This window comes from Cervus elaphus, chromosome 14 (genome assembly GCF_910594005.1).
Source record: "Cervus elaphus chromosome 14, mCerEla1.1, whole genome shotgun sequence".
NCBI classification, from domain to species: Eukaryota; Metazoa; Chordata; class Mammalia; order Artiodactyla; family Cervidae; genus Cervus; species Cervus elaphus.
In genome coordinates, this window is record NC_057828.1 from 56,730,725 (window position 1) to 56,757,666 (window position 26,942).

Sequence of the window (26,942 nt, forward strand, 5' to 3'; positions counted from 1 at the left end):
GTCATGGAAGCAACCGAGATGCCCATCAGCAGACGAATGGATAAGAAAGCTGTGGTACATATACATAATGGAATATTACTCAGTCATTTAAAAAAATTCATTTGAATCAGTTCTAATGAGGTGGATAAAACCGGACCCCATTATACGGAGTGAAGTAAGCCAGAAAGAAAAACACCAATACAGTATACTAATGCATGTTTATGGAATTTAGAAAGATGGTAATAATAACCCTACATGCAAGACAGAAAAAGAGGCACAGATGTATAGAATAGACTTTTGGACTCTATGGGAGAAGGCGAGGGGGGGATGATCTGAGGGAACAGCATCAAAACATGTATATTATCAAGTGTGAAACAGATTGCCAGTCCAGGTTGGATGCATGAGACAAGTGCTCAGGGCTGGTGCACTGGGATGACCCAGAGGAGTGGGATGGGGAGGGAGGTGGGAGGGGGGTTCAGGATGGGGAACACATGTAAATCCATGGCTGATTCATGTCAATGTATGGCAAAAACCAGTACAATATTGTAAAGTAATGAGCCTCCAACTAATAAAAATAATTGGGGAAAAAATAAAGCTAAACATGCATTAGTATGGAAAAAAACATATAAAGAAATTATGTGTATGTTAAAAAAAAAAAAGAAATTAACACATCCAATTCCCAATGCTAACTAAGCCAGGAGATATTCTGTAAGACTCAGGGCCTTTTTATTTGACTGCCTCACCTCCTCCACCTCTCTATTCTATAAAAGATACTGGCATCCAGACCCCAATGGATGGTACTCTAGGACAGGGGTCCCCAACCTCCAGGCAGTGGACTGGTACCTCCTGTCAGATCAGTGGCAGCATTAGATTAGAAATAAAGTGCACAATAAATGTAATGTGCTTAAATCATCTTGAAACCATCCCTCCCACCCTCAGTTTGTGGATAAATTGCCTTCTACAAAATTGGTTCCTTGTGCCAAAAAGGTTTGGGACCACCACTTTAGGACACCTATCCACCATCTTTTCAGAAGCTCAGTTTTCTGAATAGTCACTCTTTCTTGCCACAAACCTCACCTCCCAATTATTGCCCTGCTGTGCAGTGAGCAGAATGAGCTTAGATTCAGTAACACAAGCTCACAAAAGGAGATTCACATTTGTTGGAGAAGTTTGTTGAGAGGATGTGACTGCAAGCTGACCCTAGAGTTGGATCCAGGCAATCAGGCTTCTTATTTGATGCCCCTGTCCTTAGAGTGTACACTCCATGCACTTCTGCTTAAGAACCATTTTCAGAGACATAGCCTTGAGGGACTAAGGCACTGTTGAGATCATCTGGATATTATATGTGATGGAACCTGTTGCAGAGAGGAAGCCAATTCTGACTCCATGTTGGAAACTGTTTCTTTGACTTGATGTTCATTGCTTTTGTTATTATAATCATACTTAATAGCTTGACTCAAGAGGATCCTGCCCCTCTGTCTGACTGTAAACTGAAATGCCTTTGTTCAGCTCATAGATAATCTGTCCCTGCCCACTTGTGAGGAGAAAAGATTGTTGTTCAGTATCTCTGCTGTGTCGACTCTTTGTGACCAGCAGGGACTGCAACATGCCAGGCTTACCTGTCCTTCACCAGCTCCCAGAGCTTTCTCAAACTCATGGCCATGAGTCGGTGATGTCATCCAACCATCTCGTCCTCTGTCATCCCCTTCTCCTCCTGCCTTCAATCTTTCCCAACATCAGGGCCTTTTCAAGTGAGTCGGCTCTTTGCATCACGTGGCCAAAGCTTCAGCTTCAGCATCAATCCTTCCAATTAATATTCAGGGTTGATTTCCTTTAAGATTGACTGGTTTGATCTCCTTGCAGTCCAAGAGATTCTCAAGAGTCTTCTCCAACACCACAGTTCAAAAGTGTCAATTCTTCGGCACCCCACCTTCTTTATGGTCCAATTCTCACATCCATACATGACTACAGGAAAAACTATAGCTTTGACTAGACAGATCTTTGTCAGCAAAGTAATGTCTCTGCTTTTTAATATTCTGTCTAGGTTGGTCATAGCTTTTCTTCCAAGGAGCAAGCATCTTTTAATTTCATGGCTGCTGTGACCATCAGCAGTGATTTTGGAGCCCAAGAAAATAAAGTCTGTCCTTGTTTCCATTGTTTCCTCATCTATTTGCCATGAAATGATGGGACTAGATGCCATGATCTTCATCTTTTGAACGGTGAGTTTTAAGCCAGCTTTTTCACCCTCCTCTTTCACCTTCATGATGAGGCTCTTTAGTTCCTCTTTCCTTTCTGCCATAAGTATGGTGTCACTGGCATATCCAAGCTTATTGATATTTTTCCTGTTACAGCCACACGTTCTGGGAAACAAACTCACTTAGAAGGACAATGCAGATAGTGAAGTGCAGTTTATTACATTGGCAGGCCCAAGGCAGAGTCTCCTCTTAGCCAAGGACCCCAACCAGTTTTTGTGAAAACCTTATATACCCTAAGTGTACGTGCCCAAACCCACCTCCCCAAATTCCCTGAAATTAGTGTGAACAAAGGAAAAGAAAGATACAATCAAAGTTAACCCGTGATTCATATGCCTTAGGCCTAGGTAGTTAACAGTGGACAATTATCAATAGGCCTGTGGTCATACCCCAATAAGCATAATAGAATTTATGATTCTATTTGATTACACAGACAATTAGGGTATTCTTTCAGGTGACGGAGAGTCTAGGTACGAACCCTGGGGCTCTTCCTTCCAGGGGTCTGGTTTTGCAGTTGTTATGTTGTTTCTATAGATACTGGGCAAAGAGCTCAAAGTCCACAGTCCAGCCCAAGATGGAGTCCTGCTTTCAAGACGAGCCTGTTCTGTCTGTTTCCTCCTTCACTCCCAGCAAGCTCCCTGCTGAGAGAAGAGATTACCACACCCCTTCCAAAGGCTGGCCACTTCCTTGGAGATGTTTTGCAAGACTGAAGACCCTTTCACTTTTCTTCCCCACTGTCTCTCCCTCTCTATTCTGCCTTATGACTTTAGTTGCTTCTTTCTCTCTGACTCTACAAAGGAAACTGGCATCCAGACCCCAGTAAGATGGTTATTTTGAGGTCCTAGCATGCCGACTTCTCAGTCAAATGGCTCCCTGAATAAAGGCTCTTCCTTGCCTCAACCCATCATCTCTCAGATTTATTGGCCCATCATGTGGCAAGCAGAGAGAGCTTGGACTGGGTAACAAACCCAGCTATGTATAAAACTTTTTAAGATTCTGGTGAGCAGGTACCAAGAGCTGACTCATTGGAAAAGACCCTGATGCTGGGAAAAATTGAGGGCAGGAGGAGAAGGGGACAACAGAGGATGAGATGGTTGGATGGCATCACCAACTCAATGGACATGAGTTTGGGTGAACTGTGGGAGTTGGTGATGGACAGAGAGGCCTGGCGTGCTGCGGTTCATGGGGTCGCAAAGCATCAGACACGACTGAGCAACTGAACTGAACTGAACTGAGACTCCTCAAGGTGGTGGGGTGGTAGGCACAAGTTTCGAGGAAGGAGCCTACTGTGTTCTCCTCTCCATCAGCTGAGAATTAAAGCCACCTTTCTATTTCCTCCAAACTCTGTCTCCACATTTTTCATTCAGCTTCACAGGGCAGAGTAAGACAAGATTTTAGCCAGCAACACACCAACTATGTGACAGATAAATGGGGGTACAGGGGAAATATAAAGCATAATCTTTGATCCAATGGAGTTAAAAACTTGCAAAACAATTTGAGGCTGCTCCCACCATCAATCATCAATGCCTGCTAAGCTGATGGACTACAGAAACTTGAGAGACAGAGGAGCATGTGTAGGCTGAGAGCCAGGAAAAGCTGTTGCAGAAGGTAACTTTGAGTTCTGCAGACCAGTCCTGACACCCCGTCAATGAAGAGGAGAGGAGTAGAGTTCACTGTGTCCCTGCTGAGCTCATCTCCTTGACTTTAACCGATGAAGACATTTCAGGATAAAGACCTTCTTTCCCAATCAGCAACGTGCTGTACATGCAAATATCTGAGATTGTTACAGCCAGCAGGACTCTTCTCACTCCAATTACTCCCTGTTCAGGCTTGCATCATCTTGTTTTTCTTTTTCCTGCTCTGCATTTTCCACCTACAGCATTCAATTCCTATTGACTCAGCACCAGATGACACTTTTCTTCTCTGGAATCCTCTACTGTCTCCATAGTGAGACTCTGTCATTGCTGATCACAGCTGCCTTCCTTTTGATCGATCACTAACTGCCTGCAGCATGTGCAAATAGGAGTACCAGCGGCCTCCACCGACCCCATCTCCTCAAGACGGGATGCCATGCCAACCCATGTGTCATTCTCACACACCCCAAGTGGCAGTCAGTGGCCACGATCCCATTATCTTTCACAGAAATTGAGAAGGAGCCTGAGAAGAAAAGAGGAAGAGAGGAGCGTCATATGTGATGAGAAGTTAAGGGCTACCAATTATGACTTTAGGAGAAAGTCAGTGACCCTGAGACACAGGCTAAGTCTGCCAGAAAAGCCGCTGAATGATTAGAGACTTGCTTGTGATCAAGAGGCAAGTATGCCCCCTGCCCCTACCCACTACCATCAAACACACAACTTGTAAATAATCAATCAAATGTACACTCCTCCAGGGTGGGAAACCCAGTTTTGTACATTCTTAATTCCACCTGCTTGACAGTGCTGCTCTTCCATGCTAGAGACAGTGTTGTCTGGCAGCAGAAGCTTCAATCAGAATCTAATTTTCATCCTTGTAGATACCTAGGTCTCATTCACTTTCTCATTCAAGTAAGAACCAAGCATTTCGTTCAAAACCATTAATGAAACAACAAGCCAATGAAGCCTCCTGTTGAAATATCTCTTCTCATTTATATTTGTTTACATTGTATGCTCTTCATACCGAGTCCTCAATAGACCAAAAACAGGGGTTTTTTTTAGATTTATTTTTAAATAAACATTGTTTTCAAGTATAATCTATAGATACTACTGTGAGATGAGGCATTTAAATCTTTCTTAAAATAACACAGTCTGTTAAGTTTAAAATCCCTCAAACCAAAATGCAGGCTATATTTATATAATGTAATATAAATTACTAAAATCTTAAATTCTAAATAATTTTGCCACAAAGTGAAGACGTTCAAAATTCTGTGAGAAAATACCTTCATTGTCGAAAATAAACAATAAAATGGAAAATAAAAATAAAAACTTTCAAAAAAAGAATAAAAGCTTCCTCAGCAGATGAATGGATAAAGATGTGATATATATATATGTATGTGCATATATATATATATAATATATACAATGGAAAATTACTCAGCCATAAGAAAAAAAAGAGAAGTTAGAGTTTCTCTGAGCACTAACTATCCTGGTGATTCAGAGATAAAGAATCCACCTGCCAATGCAGGAGACACAGGTTTGATCCCTGGGTTGAGCAGATTCCCTAGAGAAGGAAATGGCAACTCACTCCAGAACTCTTGCCTGGGAAATCCCATGGACAGATGAGTCTGGTAAGCTACAGTCCATGGGGTCACAAGAGTCAGACAAGACTTAATGACTAAACAACAAAACAACAATAAATGTTGCATTTTCCTTCACCATAAAAAAAAAAGAATGAAATTTTGCCATTTGCAACAACATGGATGAACCTCAGAGGGCCTTATGCTTTAAGAAGTAAGTCAAACAGAAAGACAAATATCATATGATAAAACTTACATGTGGAATCTAAAAAGTAAAACAAATTGAGTGAATATAAGAAAACAGAAACAGATTCAAAGACACAGAGAACAAAATAGTGGTTATCAGTGGGGAGAGGGAAAAAAGGAGAGGCAAGATGAGGGTAGAGGATTAAAAGGTAAAAAGTACTATGTGTAAAATAAATGAGGTACAATGGTACAGGACAGGGAATATAACCAATATTTTATAGTAAGTTTAAATGGACCATAATCTATAAAATGTTGAATCCTGAAACTAATGTTGTACACCTGAAACTAACACAATATTGTAAATCAACTATACTTCAATTAAAAAAAAAAAACAAACTACTACTACTATTTCTTCTATTGTTGCTCACTCCTGGGGTGCTGCTCAGAGTAGGGTAACACATCTCCTGTCTTTTTGTTTAAGTGAAACCAGAACAGTTTAACTCTAACACCACCAGCAGGCTCCTCATCCTTTATCTCACCATCTACCTTTTCTCCTACCTGCCCTTTACATATTTTCCTCTCTGCACATTTTTTGTTCTCATCTTTTCCCTCTTTTTCTTCCATTTTCCTCTCCCTTCTCTTTCCCCCATTCTCTAACTCGGTCTTTCCCTGCCCTCCCTTGCACCTCCCATTCCTTGCCATTAAAAGGCTATAAAAGGAAGTCCAAACACAAATTGTTATCGTTTGTTTTGAGAACTGTTTGCTTTAATTTTTAAAGTGGGTGCTTTGAATATTTTCCATTTTGAACTCTAAAATAAACATTTACTTTTTTGTGCCTACAAGTGTTCACAGTGTTCCCCATGAGGATCAGTGGACCTTGAAAGAGAAAAAGGATATATGCTCTAGAGTTATAATACATTGGGACTAGCCCTTTCAAATCTGCTTGAACTCAGTTATCTCTTGTGGATGCACAGACACCTGCAGATAAAGTCCTGAGGAGGGGGCTGACCCGTTCTTACCAAGCTCACACGAAGCATCCCCCAAAAGATGGCTGGAGTTTCCAATTGCTCTGGCAAACTGAGGAATGAGAAGTTATGTCATGCCAGTAATATTTAACTTGGTCAGGGGTAAAATCTGAGTTGTAGCACTTGCTGATTACTATGGCATAAATGCTCCCATCATGACCAATTTCAAGCTACTACCATAGCATCACTGAACACGGAGTTGAGAGTCAATGCACAGTAAGCCCACTATTAAATAGTATTTCTACCATATAGATACGCTAGATGTAAATAACCTCAAGGATAGATAATACTAAATTTTGCTAAAATAATTAGAAAGTAATGGGTTTTTAGTATTTTTACCTTTGTTCACAGTATAAATTATTTAAGTTTAAGAATACATAACTTAATTTTTAATAATGGCTATATTGGACAACCAGCTTGCAAAATTTCTGAAAATGTAACATTCTGTTCTCATAAACTGGTACAAGCCAGCTCCCACACACCTCCCTGAGGAAAGTCACCTCCTCTTATCCAGTTATATCGGAAAAGCTGGCCACTCAGAGCAAATGGGATTTTAAAAGCTGCAGTAATAATAGAATATAAGAAGGTTTCTTTACAAATAATGAAGGAAAACTAGCACTCAAGTAAGTTATCAATGTTGTTGGCATTTGTGTAGAAAGACTATACTTCATCAACAGAAAAAAATCTTCTTGGTGCCTGTGATGCACCAAACACAGCCATTTGCCACCAGCTCAGCCTCCCTCAATCATCACTTTCATCAAGGTCTGCCACACTGTGCTTTTCCACCTCATCTCCAATAACTTCTCCTTTGCCCAGACCGACTTAAGCATTTTTCCCCAAGTACATGGCTCCTTAGCTCCACTTGGTCTGTCTGGCTATACTTCCCTGCTGAGAAGCCCTTTGATTTCACATTTCAGGAACTAGCTTGGATGCCACCTCCAACTTTTCAACCTCAGGATCAGGAGGCTCCCATAGCTCTGGTTAACTGCATGTACCTTAATCTGCACTCTGTGTGTATGTACTCACAAGACATTTAGAAAAGTCAGCAGTGGCCACAGGACTGGAAAAGGTCAATTTTCATTTCAGTCTCAAAGAAAGGCAATGCCAAAGAGTGTTCAAACTACTATAAAATTGTGCTCATTTCACATGCTAGCAAGGCAATGTTCAAAATCCTTCAAGTGAGGCTTCAAAAGTACATGAACCAAGAAATTCCAGATGTACAAACTGGATTTAGAAAAGGCAGAGGAACCAGAGATCAAATTGCCAACATCCGTTGGATCATAGAAGAAGAGCAAAGGAATTCCAGAAAAACATCTATTTCTGCTTCATTGACTATGCTAAAGCCTTTAACTGTGTAGATCACAACAAACTGTGGAAAATTCTTGAAGAGAAGGGAATACCCGACCACATTACTTGTCTCCTGAGAAACTTCTATGGAGGTCAAGAAGCAACAGTAAGAATCAGATATGGAACAATGGACTGGTTCAAAATTTGGAAAGGAGTATGTCAAGGCTGTATATTGTCACCATGCTTGTATAATTTAAATGCAGAGTATATCATGTAAAATGCCAGGATGAAATCAGCATTGCCAGGAGAAATATCAACAACCACAGATATGCAGATGATATCACTTTAATGGCAGAGAGCGAAGAGGATCTTAAAAGCCTTCTGATGAGGGTGAAAGAGGAGAGTGAAAAAGCTGGCTTAAAACTCAACATTCAAAAAACTAAGATCATGGCATCAGGTCCCATCACTTCATGGCAAATCGATGTGGAAAAAGTGAAAACAGTAACAAATTTTATTTTCTTGAGCTCCAAAATCACTGCAGACAGTGACTGTAGCCATGTAATTAAAAGATAGGAATATAGATAAATAAAATAGAATTGAGAGTCTGGAAATAAACCCTTATATTTATGGTCAGTGGGTTTTTAACAAAGTTACAAAACAGTTCAACAGAGAAATTATGCTATTTTTGACAAATGGTGCTGGAACATTTGGACATGTAAAAGCCAATAATATATGTATTATACATATATGTATATATATACATGTATATACATATTATGTAAGAAAGATAGATCTTGACCAATACCCCCTATCTTATACAAAATCAACTCACAGACCTAAATGAAAAATCTAAAACTAATAAAATTCTAGGGAGAAAAAGTACCTTGCAGTCTCATCAGAACAAAAAAATTCTCTATGTCCAATGACGATGCTAACTAGATTTATTGTGGTGACTAGATTTAATGTTATGTGTCAATTATACCTCAGCATAAAAAAAAAGAAAAAAAGAAAGCAACATGTAGCTACCTTGCTCTTTTGTATTTAAGGAACCTTCCCCAATATACAAAAACCCTACAATTACCTCATCTGGAGCAGAAACCTCACAAAAGAGAGGATGACCATCCTTAAAACCTACCCCAAACATCCCCTATTTTCATTCGACTCATAACAAAGGTTAAATTTCAGCATGTCCTGGTGGCCTGGAAGTGGTAGCACATCTCTGGTGCTGAGTGCAGGTTCTCAGATTTGCCCCTTCTTCCAGGGAAGCACTACCTCCTCTTCAGAGTAAGTATGGACCAAAATAATCTATACATTATGCCTTCACTAAACACCTGCTATAAAACAGTCTGAGGTGGGACTTCCCTGGTGGTCCAGCGGATAAGACTCCAGGCTCCCAATGCAGGGGAACTGTGTTTGATCCCTGGTCAGGGAACCAGATCTCACATGCTGTAACTATGTCAAATAAAGACAAATAAGTATTAAAAAAAAAAAAAAAAAAGACTGCAGTATGTGTAGCTCCCATCTCTGGCCTTGTTTATTTTCAGTGGTTATATAATCCTTTGACCCACAGTTTCTGGCTCCAATAAGTACCCAAAGCTGAAGTACAAAAACAAACTCCAGCTTGGAAGGGAAGGTAGAAAGGTTTGTTCTCACAGAATCTGTCCCCATGACCACTGAAATAACCAGCCCAGATTCTTAGTTTTTATTCATTGCAATCAGTAAATATTTATTAAGTAATCACAAGAGATTTATTGTGTAATTAAAGTTGATAATGTACTATGCAACCACGTGAAGACACAAAGCCAGAGTCCCCAAACCTGCACAGTCCATTCTTGATGAAGAGTAAGCATACACCTTTATGTTTTCACAGACTCTGTTTACAGAGCAATTCCAAACTCTTTTCATTGGGTGACATGCCTCTGTGTGACTAAATGTTCTAGGTTCCATATGGGCAAGGTAGCTAGGCAGAGAATCCCCTAAAACTCAAATTGTTTCTAAGGGAAATAGGGGTTGTACTTACGCTGGAGGAGGACAAAGATAGACTCTGAAAGAGCAGGTGGTTAGAGGTTAGCGTCCATCATCACGGAGCTGATCTCAGTAAGGTAAGGATCTCATTGCTTGTGCTGCCCCAGGTCCCCAACTATCCCACCAGTGGGTATTGTTGGTGACAAGATAAAACCCAGGAGTAAAGCCCATCACTGCTATAAGAACTACTTAAATGCTCCTGATTTGAGTTAGTTGTTTCCTTATGCAAAATATACATACATTTTTTTTTATCATATACTTGAATAATAATGTAAAGGACAAAAGGGATGGGAAAGAAGAAATGTTTAGGGGAAAGAGAACAAAAAAGGGATGAAAAAGTAGAGAAGAAATAAGGAAGGAGAACATTACCCTATAAGTTCACTGAGGCCATTTACCAATACCTTGTACAGTACCTTGCACTTAGAGAGGGAAATGCTTATTCAATGAATGAATGAATGAACAGTCATGAAAAATGAGAGAGAAACAAGATACATGAATACAATAACTTATAAATAGGTTTAACTCTTTAAATGTTAAGCAAATGTGCCTTTATATAAAAAGATAACAACAGTGATATTCCTTCCAAGCTCCTCCAATCAAAAATATGTACTTCCTATTGTTTATCCTCTGTTGGATATGAATCAGCCATATATCCTACTCACCTCCCTTTATGACCAGGATATTGATCCCAGAATGGAAAAGAGCAACAGATGTCTGAACCCACAATTTGGTTTCCAGTGGAACTATACGCTCAACTAACATGAGATGGAAATGAAGGCTGAATGCCTATTTATAAGAACTGACTACATGCCTACTGTGTATACAAAAAAATAAACCAAAGGTATAAGATGAAATTCTGGGCTTCCAATCTACAAAAATCTCACAAGAGGTTTTATTGTTAATTGAAAAATAAGCCTATTTGCCCATGGAGGCCCTTGGGAAACAGTGTCACTGACTGGATAATATATATAAATACTTTGCATATATAACTTTAATTGTATGGCTTCCTGAAAAATGAAAGAATTTAGTGCAGAGACATTTGAGCTCAGTATCTAAGGACTACATTCCTTCTCCTAGGAACACAGAGATCTATTATTTCAAAAACTAAATCCTAGCCATATGCTAAAGATGACTCAGTGCCCAGAAAGCTCAGGAGAACAAATCTCAAACAGAAACTGCCTCTGTGAAATGCCCCATTTCTCCCACCTAATATTTACATGCCACCTAAGTATCACCCATGTGGTCTGAAAGCTATCAAAGAGACAATGCTGATAGGTCCAGAATTGAACAATAGTTACCACAGATATATTTAGGGAGAATTCTTCTATTCAAGACCCTGAAAAGTACCTCTCAAATTTAGTTTTCAAAATCATGGTTTTAAAACACACTGGCTGAGAATCTGGAACCTAGTATTTTTTGAGGTTATTTGATCCATATTCACTCTACAGAGCAAATAGTGATTCCTGGAAGAAGGGACAAATCTGGGAACCTGGACTCAGCACCAGTTATATGCAGAGACCTGCCCACTTCCAGGCCACTAGAACATGCTGAAATGTAACCTTACTTATGGGTCTAATCACAATAGGAGTGTTTGGGGTAGACTTTTTAAAGATTTTTAAAACATCTTTTTTGAATTTGCTGCTTCTTTTCTTATGTTTTGGTTTTTTGGCCATGAGGCATGTGGGATCTTATCACCCCAACTAGGGATCAAAGCTGCACCTCCTGCATTGAAAGGAAGTGTCAACCACTGTACCACCACGGAAATCCCTTGGGTAGGTTTTAAGGAGGATGGGCATCTTCTCTTTTGTAAGGTATCGGCTCCAGGTGAGGTAACTGTAGGGTTTTCGGGGGAGAAAAAGATTCCTCAGATACAGAGGTGCAGGCAAGGGAGACTACGAGTGACTCAAGATTCCCAAGTTTCAGGTTCAACCAAAACTCCTCAATTCAAGTCTTGGAACCTCATTCCTTCCTTATCAATGACCTGCTTTCCCATGGAACACCTTGCAAGGCTGTGAACTAAACTGATGTAATTCTGCAATCTGCACAATCAAATTTTGCATTTGATTTTCAATAATATCATGCCTGTGACTATAAGAAACAAAAGATTCTTTTAGGGTTGTTGTGGAAACTCTCTGGTTCTCAGGCCAAGAAATGAAGTTGTTTAAGTTGTTTAAGAGTTTAAATCCTGAGATTTTCACTTTCTTTTTCTAAGCACTCCACTGGAGTGCTTAGCCAATCTGGAACAAGGTCCTTGCAGTGATTGCTGCTTTCGTAACAGGTGCGGCAGCCACTTGGGCCCCCAAAGCACATGTGTTTCATCACCATCAACCACGTGTGGCTATTTGACTGGGATGCCACCGAGTGTCATATATAAGTAGCATCACATTTCCCCTTGGCGAGGGGCTCAGACCAACCCAACCACAGAAACAATCTTCAAGAGTTTCTCTCCTCGGACTAATCCTAATATCAATTTCTATTTCAGTCAGGGTTCAGTCAAGATGCAGAAACCACAGCAATTCAACCAGGGAAAGCATAATATAATGAATTATTCACTTGGTGAAAAGGTGGTTAGCTACTAAAAGAGTATAAGAGAATTTTATGGGAATAGAAATGGCAACCACAGGCTACAGCTATTATTCTCAGAGCTGAGGGAAGGGTAAATAAGGAGGAAACGTCAAAATGTAGAGAAAAGCTGCTCCAGGCTAAGATTCGGGTCTCTAAGGAGATGGCTCAGCTACTAGAGAAACATGTCACTCACCACTTGGATGAAGAGGAAACCTTCTAGAGGACACTCGCTAGCTGGAGCCATGGGAGCAATCCACCACCACAAGGAATACTGCCAAGGCCAGCTGTGGCCTGATTCATTCACTGTCACGTGGAGAAAAAAAATCAAGATGAGTCCTTCATTCTTCAATCTGGAGAATCCCATCAGCACACCCTTTACCCCCAGTTGGTCAAATCCAACATCTGGCAGAGAAAATACTGTAGCTTGCAAGAGTACAGTTCCAGGGTCATAGAGCAGGATAAAGAAAGGTAGATGTGGAGCTAAAGGAAAATGAATGAACAATCGGAACACCTGAACATAAACACTAGGAGTAAAGACAGAAAGAGGTAAATAATCACAAGATATACTTAGAGGCAGAAGCACTTGTACTTGGTTTTGAGTCCTTTTGGGAGTGAGTAAAAGGAGGGCTCAGGATGACGTTCTCCTAAGAGAGAAGGGGGAAAACTGGGGATGTTCAGTCTTGTATCAAATGAGTTTTGTTTGGTGGGGGAGGTAAGGAATTAAGAATTACATTTTGGGCATATTCCATATATCTATGACAGAAGTCAAGGTGTCAAATGGCAGACAGCAATGCAAAGCTTGAGACTGGCTGAAGATAAAAATGGACATCATCAGCAGGTAGATGCTATTTCAGGTCACAGGACTATATGACATCACTTACAGAGAGACTGTACTTAGATAAAAGGGCAACAAGCGTGCTCTGAGAAGCTCCCAACACTTATTATAGAAATCAGAGAAGGGATGAGGCGCACATAAAGGAGACAGATTAGCCAGTGAGAGAGGAGGAAAAAAATCAGGAGAATTTGGGATTATGGAAGCTGAGTAAGAAGTGTTTACCCCCAAATTAGTCAATTCTGTCAAATACCAATTCCACTGGATTTAACAAGGTGAGTTTTAATGAACAGAGGAAAAGAGAAAGGAGCAGAGAAGTGAGTTGTAGCAAGAGGAAATGGTGGGTCAAGGTAGGACTTTTTTTTTTTTTTAAGGTAGGACTTTTAAACTGAGCTGTCCGATACGGGAGCCTCTAGTCACAGGTAGTTCCTGAGCACCTGAAATGTGACTAGTGAAAATTGAGATGTGCTACAGGTATAAATAGTGCACCAAGTTTTTAGAACTTAGTATAAAAAAAAGTATAAAATATCTTGTTGATAATTTTTATATTACTTGTATGTTAAAAATGGTAAATTCTGTATATAATGGGTTAAATAAAATGTATTACAATTACTGTTTCTTCTTTTCACTTTTTTGGGGAGAATTTTTATTTTATTTATATATTTTAATTTTTGGCTGTGCTGAGTCTTCATTGTCCCATGTGGGCTTTCTCTAGTTATAGTGAGGGGAGAGGGACTGCTTTCTCGTTGTGGTGCGCAGGCTTCTCGCTGTCATGGCTTCTTTTGTTGTGGAGCACTGGCCCTAGGTCTGAGGGCTCAGTAGTTATGGTGCACGGGCTTAGTTGTCCTGTGGCATGAGGGATCTTCCAGGACGAGGGATCAAACCCGTGTCCCCTGCATTGGCAGGAGGATTCTTAACCACTGGACCACCAGGAATATCAATCTTTTCACTTTTTTAAGGTGGCTATCATAAAACTTTAAATTACATACATGACTCACCTTATATTCCTATTAGAGAGAACTGTATTAAGGCATGTTTGCATGCTAACAGAATGAACAGGGGAGAAGCAGAGATTGATAAAATAGAAAGAAAAAGCAGAAGAGGGAAGTCATAAATAAGCTTCAAGAGATAAGGAGAAGTGGGGAAACAACCATAGATTGATGGACAGAGAGAAAGACAGATGTACACATGCAAATATTTCTCATATCCTTTAAAAAGAAACTGTGTGCATGTGTACTCAGTCACATCCAACTCTTTAGAACCCCATGGACTGTAGCCCACCAGGCTCCTCCATCCATAGGATTCTCCAGGCAAGAATACTGGAGTGGGTTGCCATTTATTTCCTTCTCCAGTAAACAGAGGCTATCCAATCTTTTTAAATGGCCATGAAGCATTAATAAACATTTACAAAGGTCTAGGCTGCAAATAAAATCTCAATATGTTTCCAAAGGTACAGTTCATATTGCAAGAAAATAAGAAATTCACAAGAAAAAGGCAGCAAACTCAATCTAACCCATGAACCATATAAAACAGTTTTCTAGATAACTCTTGGGTTAAAGCAGAAGTCAAAAGTAAAATACAGAATGTTTAGAAATTTAAAAAAAAAACAACACTATATTTCAAAATTCATCTGATCCCACCAAAGCCTTAACTGATGGAAACATTCAGAATTTTTAGTGATCTTCTTAACATACTGAAGACAAACTAAATGACTTAAGCATTCAAATCAGGAAACTAATAAAAGAACACACAGAAGAAATACAAAGAAGAACTAACAAAAAGATCTTAATGACCCAGATAACCACAATGGTGTGACCACTCACCTAGAACCAGAAATCCTGGAGTGCCACCTGAAGTCAAGTGCGCCTTAGGAAGCATCACCATGAACAAAGGCAGTGGAGGTGATGGAATTTCAGTGGAGCAATTTCAAATCCTAAAAGATGAAGCTGTTAAAGTGCTGCACTAAATACGCCAACAAATTTGAAAAACTCAGCAGTGGCCAAAGGACTGGAAAAGGTCAGTTTTCATTCCAATCTCAAAGAAAGGCGATGCCAAAGAATGTTCAAACTACCACACAATTGCACTCATCTCACACGCTAACAAAGTAATGCTCAAAATTCTCCAAACTAGGCTTTAACAGTACATGAACTGAGAACTTCTAGATGTATGAGCCGGATTTAGAAAAGGCAGCGGAACCAGAGATCAACTTGCCAACATCCACTGGACCACAGAAAAAGCAAGGGAATTTCAGGAAAACATCTACTTCTGCTTCATTGACCACACTAAAGTCTTGGACTGTGTGGATCACAACAAATTGTGGAAAATTCTTAAAAAGATGGGAATACCAGACCACCTTACCTGCCTCCAGAAAAACCTGTATGCAGGTCAAGAAGCACCAGTTAGAACCAGAAATGGAACAATGGACTGGTTCCAAATTGGGAAAGGAGTATGTCAAATCTGTATACTGTCACCCTGCTTATTAACTTATATGCAGAGTACATCAGGGCTTCCCTGATAGCTCAGTTGGTAAAGAATATGCCTGCAATGCAGGAGACCCCAGTTCGATTCCTGGGTCGAAAGATCCATTGGAGAAGAGATAGGCTACCCACTCCAGTATTCTTGGGGTCCCTTGTGGCTCAGCTGGTAAAGAATCTGCCTGCAATGCGGGAGACCTGGGTTTGATTCCTGGGTCGGGAAGATCCCCTGGAGAAGGGAAAGGCTACCCACTCCAGTATTCTGGTCTGGAGAATACCATGGACAGTATAGTCCAGGGGGGTCACAAAGAATCCATCATGAGCAATGCCGGGCTGGATGAAGCACAGCTGGAATCAAGATTGCTGGGAGAAATATCAATAAACTCAGATATGCAGATGACACCACCCTTATGGCAGAAAGTGAAGAGGAACTAAAGAGCCTCTTGATGAAAATGAAAGAGGAGAGTGAAAAAGTTAGCTTAAAGCTCAACATTCAAAAAACAAAGATCATGGCATCTGGTCCCATCACTTCATGGCAAATAGATAGGGAAACAATGGAAACAGTGACAGACTTTATTTTCTTGGGCTCCAAAATCACTGCCGATGGTGACTGCAGCCATGAAATTAAGACACTTGTTCCTTGGAAGAAAAGCTATAACCAACCTAGACAGCATATTAAAAAGCAGAGACATTACTTTGCTGACAAAGGTCCATGTAGTCAAAGCTATGGTTTTTCCAGTGGTCATGTATGGATGTGAGAATTGGACCATAAAGAAGGCTGAGCACTGAAGAACTGATGTTTTTGAACTGTGGTATTGGAGAAGACTAGTGAGAGTCCCTTAGACAACAAGGAGATCAAACCAGTCAATCCTAAAGGAAATCAATCCTGAATATTCATTGGAAGGACTAATGCTGAAGTTGAAGCTTCAATGCTCTGGCCAACTGATGCAAAGAGCCAACTCCTTAGAAAAGACCCTGATGCTGGGAAAGATTGAAGGCAGGAGGAGAAGGGGACGACAGAGGATGAGACAGTTGGATGGCATCACTGATTCAATGACATGAGTTTGAGCAAGCTCTGGGAGATGATAAAGGACAGGGAAGCCTGGCATGCTGCAGTCCATGGGGTCACAAAGAGTCAGACATGACTGAGTGACTGAAGAACAATAAAAGAACATCAAAATAAACCAACAGAGAATAGGGGGAACTAAGTAAAAGTAGAAATTAACAAACTAGAAATCAAAGGAAAACTGCATAAACCTGATAAAACAGTAATTTTGTTTTTGTTTTGTTGTTAAATACTACAACATAAAAACCATTAGTTAGCAGAACCAAGAAAAAAGGAAGAGGAAATAAAAATATATACAGTGAGAAAGTGAATATAACCAAAAATGGACTAAAATTATAAAATTTCCAACATATGCCAATAAATTAGAAAATCTACATGAAATAGACATATTTTAGAAAGATACAAATAACTAATATTGTCTCTTTAAGAGTGAAAATTAGCCTAATAATTAGAGAAGAACTTAGAAATGTAGCAAAAGTTCTAACTTCAAAAAAGTACTAGTTGAGACTGTTTTACCAGAGAGTCCAATATATTTTAAAGAATAGATAATTCCTGAGTTGTTTAAATCATTCAGATAATAAAAACTATGACAAGCTTCCCAATTTACTTCTTTTAAGAAGTTTATCCTGACTCTAAAAAGTAACTATGTGGACTTCCCTGGTGGCAGAGTGGGTAAGAATCTGCCTGCCAATGCAGGGGACATGGTTCAATCCCTGGTCTGGGATGATTCCACATGCCTTGGAGCTACTAAGCCTGCACACTAGAGCCCAAGAGCTGCAACTACTGAGCCTGTATGCTGCAACTACTGAAACCCGTGGGCCTGGAGCCTATGCTTGGCAACAAGAGAAGCCACCACAGTGAGAAGCCCGTGCACCCTAATGAAGAGTAGCCCCCGCTCACCATAACTAGAGAAAGCCCTTGCACAGCAATGAAGACACAGTGCAACCAAACAAATAATAAAAAATAATAAATAAAAACTAACAATGCTAGCAAAAATAAAATAAATCTTGGTCATTTTCACCAAGGAATATAAATTTTAAAATCCAACGTAAAATAGTAACAAATCTAATTTGCCACACTATAGGATACTTTTGACAGCAACCAACAGAAACCGTGATTCAAATTATTTTTAACCACATGAGTATTTCTTGACTCAGCCGGAAGTCTAGAGGTAGAGGAAGTTTTAGGACAGGCTGCAGTTCAATGATGTTATTAAGAATCCAGATTTTTTTCCACGTCTCTGCTGTGCCATTCTTGGTGTTAGGTCATTACTAGTCTTGTAGAAATATGACAGCAATATTTCCAAGCATCCAGGCACAATTCTCAGAGGCTGAAGAAAAAATGACTCCCTTTGATTTTCACTTCAGAGAAAGGACATTTTTTCCTTTCTCTGAAAGGAGAGACAGAAGCTCTCCTAGCAAATGTCATGTCTCATTAAAAAGAGCTAGATCAAATGTCTATTCCTGGGCCAATTCCAATAAATGACAAGGTATTGTTTTAGTCTGTAGCATCAGAATCTCCTGGAAGATTTATTTAAACACATATCACAGGGTCCCATCCACAGTTTCTGATTCAGTAGGTCTGGCATGGAGCCATGTATTTCTTATAAGTTCCCAGGTAATACTGATACTGATTATCTTGGACCAATTAGGATTATCTCTGGAGCTGAAGGTGAGGTCAGGCTCCCTGAGACATCTGGCTGCCCTGAGGATGGATCAGTCAATTCAGTTCAGTTGCTCAGTCGTGTCTGATTCTTTGCGACCCCATGAATCGCAACACGCCAGGCCTCCCTGTCCATCACCAACTCCTGGAGCTTGCTCCAACTCATGTCCATTGAGTCAGTGATGCCATCCAGCCATGTCATCCTCTGTCGTCCCCTTCTCCTCCTGCCCCCAATCCCTCCCAGCATCAGGGTCTTTTCAAATGAGTCAACTCTTCGCATCAGGTGGCCAAAGTACTGGAGTTTCAGCTTCAGCATCAGTCCTTCCAACAAACACCCAGGACTGATCTCCTTTAGAATGGACTGGTTGGATCTCCTTGCAGTCCAAGGCACTCTCAAGAGTCTTATCCAACACCGCAATTCAAAAGCATCAATTTTTCGGCGCTCAGCTTTCTTCACAGTCCAACTCTCACATCCATACATGACCATAGCCTTGACCAGACGGACCTTTGTTGACAAAGTAATGTCTCTGCTTTTTAATATGGTGTCTAGGTTGGTCATAACTTTCCTTCCAAGGGGTAAGCGTTTTTTAATTTCATGGCTGCAGTCACCATCTGCAGTGATTCTGGAGCCCAGAAAAATAAAGTCTGACACTGTTTCCACTGTCTCCCCATCTATTTCCCATGAGGTGATGGGACCAGATGCCATGATCTTAGTTTTCTGGATGTAGAGCTTTAAGCCAACTTTTTCACTCTCCTCTTTCACTTTCATCAAGAGGCTCTTTAGTTCCTCTTCACTTTCTGCCATAAGGGTGGTGTCATCTGCATATCTGAGGTTACTGATATTTCTCCTGGCAATCTTGATTTCAGCTTGTGCTCCCTCCAGCCCACAGTTTCTCATGATGTACTCTGCATAGAAGTTAAATAAGCAGGGTGGCAATGTACAGCCTTAACGTACTCCTTTTCCTATTGGGAACGAGTCTGTTGTTCCATGTCCAGTTCTAACAGTTGCTTCCTGACCTGCATATAGGTTTCTCAAGAGGCAGGCCAGGTGGTCTGGTATTCCCATCTCTTTCAGAATTTTCCACAGTTTATTGTGATCCACACATGAGAATGGATAGATACCTGCTTAGAAGCATGACTTATGTAGCATTTTCAACAAGAAGCAATAAATTTGGACAGAAATGGCAGAACAGAGGAAAGTGGTTTTAGGCTTCCAAGAGTGGCATGCCAAGGGAAGGTAAATATATGTGAGGAAACTAATGGAGTAAAGTTTGCTTGCAGATTTCTCTGGTGCCATCTCTGAGTTGATAAGAGTCTGTCTCCAGCAAAAGGAGAATTTATATATTGCCTTTAGGAAGAAAGGAGCAGCTTTATCAGGCTTTGATGCCTCTTAATTGCCTTCAGCTCAAATAATTTTCATGTCAAAGAAGCATATTTTGACGTGACATTCTGATTTTCTTCCATTTCCCATTTGAAACTTTATCCTCAGGAAGTTTCAAGTAATAAGGCTGAGTTTGCAGCTGCAGAAAGACTTGAGTTAGATATTGTGAGATAAGAGATCAAGTCAAAGGGTAAAGAAAACATAAATTGGAAAAAGCAGAAAAGAACACATCTAGTTACAATGTCCCATATCTTATTTCAGTCTCTTAGTCTTGGGAATAGGTCAGTCCAGTTAAACAATTGTGTTTCATCTAAGGAGGTAGTGTTGCAGGTTTCCACCTAAACATGGCCTCTGTGTATGGTACAAGCAATCAGGTATTGAATAAAAGGTATTTCTATAGAAATTTTAAAAACAAAGTAATGATAGGAGAAAACTTACAAACCATTTTTTAAAGTCTGGAGACCAGGCAGTAGAGAATATATCTAGATATAGTTTCTTTCAATGGTAAAGCAAGGAGGGCAGTGATAATTTTTGATGAATTTCCTGGTTTGCAGTTTGAATGCCTATGTTGGTGTTGGATGTTCTGGTAAACTTTCTGAGTGACCCACATAGCAGCAGGCATGAAGGATGTCCATACATCACATCTGTTGTAATGATTTCTCTGAAGTTTATAACCAATTAATCTAGTTTGCAGTGTTTGGGGAAAAGAGCAGTGGTAGTTCTTAGTGATTCCAAGTCAGAAAGTTGGGAGAAAAAATGAAAATAATAATTTGGAGAGTTGTAGCCAGGTGGTGGAGGAAACCTGAAGAATTCAGGAACCAGTACAGTTTACAGTTAGGGACTAAAACCTGAAAGACAATGAACAGGGCTAGAATCTAATATCCAAACAGATGTGCCACTTTTTTATGGCACTGATAATTTTTCTGTCTAAAGTAAGACAAATCTGTTTGGAAAAATAAGTCTAATGTCACTAGATTTGGCCTGATTACTTATACAAGTACAGCAAGACTGACCAAGGGTCTTCTGAGTTTTCTTTGCTGGAACTTTTCATAAGGAATCTCAGATTGGACTTTTAAAAGCTTCTCAAGGCTAGTAAGCCAAGTCAAGGAGTCATCACAAGACTTTTTCTATAACACCTACTGATTTGGGTGAATTCCTCTCTTCCTAAGGTCCCCCAAATATTCTGAGGTTCCTGGCCTACCAGGTAGTGACCTCCCTCACTCACTGTGATGTGGGAACCCTATAAGCAAGATACAAGTTGGATTTTCAAAGTGATCTTTTCTGGATTTTGAAAGTCAACCTTACCTCCTTAGAGCTATCTGGTCAGATCTGAGTCTATGTATATCCCTCTCAAACATGACATTCCAGTGAAAGTCTTGGTAATGAGAGAGCTTAATCTTAGGTAGGTTGATAAGGAGACCAGGGCCCTTGAAGAGGATGAAGGAACAAACTTTTTATTCTACATTGCTTTGTCTTAACACATAAGACATTTTTTCTTAAACTCTGAGTTGTTATGACAACAATCTATTTTGCCTAAGATTAACTTTCTTTAAGCCCAGAGCTAGTGATTACACAACAAAATAACTCAGCAAGGGTATGTTTTTCCTTAAGTTCTGTACTAATGATTCTATTCTATTCCAGTTGAGCTATTTCAAATCCTGAAAGATGATTCTGTGAAAGTGCTGCACTCAATATACCAGCAAATTTGGAAAACTCAGTAGTGGCCACAGGACTGGAAAAGGTCAGTTTTCATTCCAATCCCAAAGAAATGCAATGCCAAAGAATGCTCAAACTACTGCACAATTGCACTCATCAATCACGCTAGTAAAGTAATGCTCAAAATTCTCCAAGCCAGGCTTCAGCAATACGTGAACCACGAACTTCCAGATGTTCAAGCTGGTTTTAGAAAAGGCAGAGGAACCAGAGATCAAATTGCCAACATCCACTGGATCATCAAAACAGCAAGAGAGTTCCAGAAAAACATCTATCTCTGCTTTATTGACTACGCCAAAGCCTCTGACTGTGTGGATCACAACAAACTGTGGAAAATTCTGAAAGAGATGGGAATACCAGACTACCTGACCTGCCTCTTGAGAAACCTATATGCAGGTCAGGAAGCAACTGTTAGAACTGGACATGGAACAACAGACTCGTTCCCAATAGGAAAAGGAGTACGTTAAGGCTGTACATTGCCACCCTGCTTATTTAACTTCTATGCAGAGTACATCATGAGAAACTGTGGGCTGGAGGGAGCACAAGCTGAAATCAAGATTGCCAGGAGAAATATCAGTAACCTCAGATATGCAGATGACACCACCCTTATGGCAGAAAGTGAAGAGGAACTAAAGAGCCTCTTGATGAAAGTGTAAGAGGAGAGTGAAAAAGTTGGCTTAAAGCTCAACATTCAGAAAACTAAGATCATGGCATCTGGTCCCATCACCTCATGGGAAATAGATGGGGAGACAGTGGAAACAGTGTCAGACTTTATTTTTCTGGGCTCCAGAATCACTGCAGATGGTGACTGCAGCCATGAAATTAAAAAACGCTTACGCCTTGGAAGGAAAGTTATGACCAACCTAGACACCATAGCAGAGACATTACTTTGTCAACAAAGGTCCGTTTAGTCAAGGCTATGGTTTTTTCCAGTGGTCATGTGTGGATGTGAGAGTTGGACTGTGAAGAAAGCTGAGCGCCGAAAAATTGATGCTTTTGAATTGCGGTGTTGGATAAGACTCTTGAGAGTGCTTTGGACTGCAAGGAGATCCAACCAGTCCATCCTGAAGGAGATCAGTCCTGGGTGTTCATTGGAAGGACTGATGCTGAAGCTGAAACTCCAGTACTTTGCCCACCTGATGTGAAGAGTTGACTCATTTGAAAAGACCCTGATGCTGGGAGGGATTGGGGGCAGGAGGAGAAGGGGACGACAGAGGATGACATGGCTGGATGGCATCACTGACTCAATGGACATGAGTTGGAGCAAGCTCCAGGAGTTGGTGATAGACAGGGAAGCCTGATGTGCTGCAGTCCATGGGGTCGCAAAGAGTCAAACACTAGTGAGTGACTGAATTGAACTGATAAGGAGAACAGATTCTTACTGAATTTATGAAAATATATTATCATGAAATTAAAAATATTCAATAAGCTTTTCCAAATTCTGCAGGCATCATATAGGGGAAAAGAGTAATTGTTTCACCTTTGTCCACAAAGGTATAATTTACCAAGTTGCTGTAAGTTGGAGGTGGCTAAGGAAAGAGAATAAAAGGTTTCTTTAAATCTGAAAAACAAAATACTAAAGAACCAGCAATATTCCAAACAAAAATTCATAAAAATTGTAATCATTCTCACCAGTTCACTCAGTGTCATGCAACTAATTGTTATTATGTTTGATATTTGGTTTGCAGTTTTAAGAATCCATCAACTTCCACTTGAGTTCTGAAAATTTACACCCAGCTCAATGGCATGATCTTAAAAGTTATCAGAACTCTGTATTCTAAAGTATTTGTCAAGGTCTTTTCCACTAACCTTTGAGGACAAGCAATTTTGTTTTTTGCTTTTTTTTTTTTTCATTTATTTTTATTAGTTGGAGGCTAATTACTTTACAATATTGTAGTGGTTTTTGCCATACAGTGACATGAATCAGCCATGGATTTACATGTATTCCCCATCCCGATCCCCCCTCCCACCTCCCTCTCCACCCGATTCCTCTGGTCTTCCCAGTGCACCAGGCCCGAGCACTTGTCTCACGCATCCAGCCTGGGCTGGTGATCTGTTTCACCCTAGATAATATACATGTTTCAATGCTGTCCTCTCTAAACATCCCATCCTCGCCTTCTCCCACAGAGTCCAAAATTCTGTTCTGTACATCTGTGTCTCTTTTTCTGTTTTGCATATAGGGTTATCATTACCATCTTTCTAAATTCCATATATATGCGTTAGTATTACTGTATTGCTGTTTATCTTTCTGGCTTACTTCACTCTGTATAATGGGCTCCAGTTTTATCCATCTCATTAGAACTGATTCAAATGAATTCTTTTTAATGGCTGAGTAATATTCCATGGTGTATATGTACCACAGCTTCCTTATCCATTCGTCTGCTGATGGGCATCTAGGTTGCTTCCATGGAGGACAAGCAATTTTGGATTACAGTTGCTTGCAAGTTTTCAGGAAAGCATCAGAGTAAAACAATAACTGTGAATAACAAAAGACTTAAAAATATCCTTAGTTAAGGATTTAATAAGGGTCTATTTAGATACAACTGACCAAAAAAATTGGTCATTTCTGAGATATACATTTTAAGATGATAACTGGAATTTAACTGATAACATTATACCAGGACATATCAGATTTCTCAGAATCTCATGTAATTTCTATAACACTTATATGAATAATATATATATATATATATATATATATATATATATATATATAATTTATACACAAATATAACCCCAAAAGGTCAAACACCACGTCTTACTTGACAACACTTCTCATGTAATTTAACATGTCAAATAAGCCTAATTAGTTTAGAACCAACCAGTTCATCCTAGAGGAGATCAGTCCTGGGTGTTCGTTGGAGGGGCTGATGTTGAAGCTGAAACTCCAATACTTTGGCCACCTGATGCAAAGAGCTGACTCTTGAAAAGACCCTGACGCTGGGAAAGATTGAGGGCGGGAGGAGAAGGGGACAACAGAGGATGAGATGGTTGGATGGCATCACTGACACAATGGATATGGGTTTGGGTGGACTCCGGGAGTTGGTGATGGACAGAGAGGCCTGACGTGCTGAGGTTCATGGGGTCACAAAGAGTCGGACACGACTGAGCAACTGAACTGAACTGAGTTCAATATCTCTCTTTTTAGAAGAAAATAAATCTCTTGAGATATTCTGGGGCTCTCTGATAAATTCCCAAAGTTAGTTTACGGTCAAAAATTTTCATTTAGAATTTGATTTTGGGAAGTTTGTCAAATACGCCAAAGGCTTAAAATGCATGACTACATAAAATCACAGGTGTTATCTCATTGTGGCTTTGATTTGCATTTCCTTGATGATTAGTGATGCTTAGCATTTTAACATGTTCCTGTTGGCCATCTGCATTTCCTCTTTGGAAAAATATCTATTCAGTTCTTTTTTTTGTGTGTGATGTTGAGTTGTATGATCTGTTTATATATGCTAGATATTAATCCCTTATTGGTCATATCACTTGCAAATATTTTCTCTCATTCAGTAGGCTGTCTTTTCATTTTACTGATAATTTCCCTTGCTGTGCAAAAGCCTTTAAGTTTAATCAGGTCCCAACTGTTTTTGTTCTTATTTCCTTTACTTCAGGAGATGGATCCCAAAAAATTGCTGCAATTTATGTTAAAGAGTGTTCTGCCTATGTTTTCCTCTAGGAGTTTTATAGTATTCAGTCTTACATTTAGGTCTCTAATCTACTTTGAATTTATTTTTGTATACGGTGTTAGAAAATGTTCTGATTTAATTCTTTTACACATAGCTGTTCAGTTCTCCCAGCATCACATATTGAAGAGACTGTTTTTCCACTGTATATTCTTACTGCCTTTGTCATAGATCAATTGACCAAAAGTGTGCGAGTTTATCTCTGGGCTCTCTACCCTGTTCCATTGATATGTGTCTGTTCTTGTGCCAGTTCCATACTGTTTGATCACTGTAGCCTTGTAAATAGTCTAAAGTTAGGACATGTGATTCCCCCAGCTCTGTTCTTTCTCCAGATTGTTTTGGCTATTTAGGGTCTTTTGTGTTTCCATACAAATTTTTTAAAATTATTTGTTATAGTTCTGTGAAAAATGACATTGCTATTTTGATAGGGGTTGAACTGAATCTGTAGATTGCTTGAGTAGTATTATTTTAACAATATTGATTCTTCCAATCCAAGAATATGGTATATCTGTCCATCTATTTGTGTTGTCTTCAGTATCTTTCATCAGTGTCTTCTAGTTTTCAGAGTATAGGTCTTTTGCCTCCTTACATAGATTTCTAGGTATTTTATCCTTTTTTATGTGACAGTAAATGGGACTGTTTCCTTATTTCCTCTCTCTGTACTTCATTGTTAATGTATAGAGATGCAACTATCCTACAATTTTACCAAATTCATTGATTAGCTCTAATAGTTTTCTGGTGGCATCATTAGGATTTTATTATTTACTGCTGCCGCTGCTGCTAAGTTGGTTCAGTCATGTCTGACTCGGTGTGACCCCATAGATGGCAGCCCACCAGGCTCCTCTGTCCCTGAGATTCTCCAGGCAAGAATACTGGAGTGGGTTGTCATTTCCTTCTTATTAGATACAGTTTATGTCATGTGCAAATAGAAACTGTTTTACTTCTTTCCTATTTAGATTCATTTTCTTTATTAAATAAAAGTTTTATTTCTTTACATTAAAAAGATCATACACCATGATCATGTGGGATTTATCCCAGGAATGCAAAGATTTCTCAAATCCACAAATCAATCAATGTGACATACCTCATTAACAAATTGAAGAATAAAAACCATATAATAAAAAAAAACCATATAATCATCTCAATAGACACATGAAAAGCTTTTGACAAAATTCAACATCAATTTATGATAAAAATTCTTCAGAAAGCAGGCACAGACAGATCTCAACATAATAAAGGCCATACATGACAAACACAAAGATCATACTTAATGGTGAAAAGCTGAAAACAATTCCTCTAAGATGAGGAACAAGACAATGATGTCCACTCTCACCCTTTTTATTTAACATAATCTTGAACGTCCCAGTCACAACAATCAGAGAAGAAAAAGAAATAAAGGAAATCCAAGTAGGAAAAGAAGAAGTAAAACCATCACTGTTTGCAGATGACATCATACCCTATACATTTTATACACAAAAATTCCAGTGGTCACTCACAATGACATAACTTGAGTTCTGTTACTTTAACTTTATAATCATTGAGCTGTTGTTGCTTACTTCACACCTGTTATTTAAATCCAAGAATTATTACTTCAGGAG

The 26,942-nt window shown here is 39.6% G+C and overlaps 1 protein-coding gene across 4 annotated transcripts in view; it reads right to left on the reverse strand.

The window, feature by feature from the left end:
• AADACL3 (arylacetamide deacetylase like 3) overlaps nt 1–26,942 on the reverse strand; it is a 114,632-nt gene that overhangs the window by 83,503 nt on the left and 4,187 nt on the right. The window contains exon 2 of one of the 4 annotated variants that reach the window (XM_043923430.1): nt 12,724–12,833. The exons of the other annotated variants lie outside the window; for them this stretch is intronic. The gene's annotated coding sequence lies outside the window, so the exon portion shown is untranslated. The remainder of the gene's footprint in view (nt 1–12,723; nt 12,834–26,942) is intronic. 4 annotated transcript variants of the gene reach the window in all.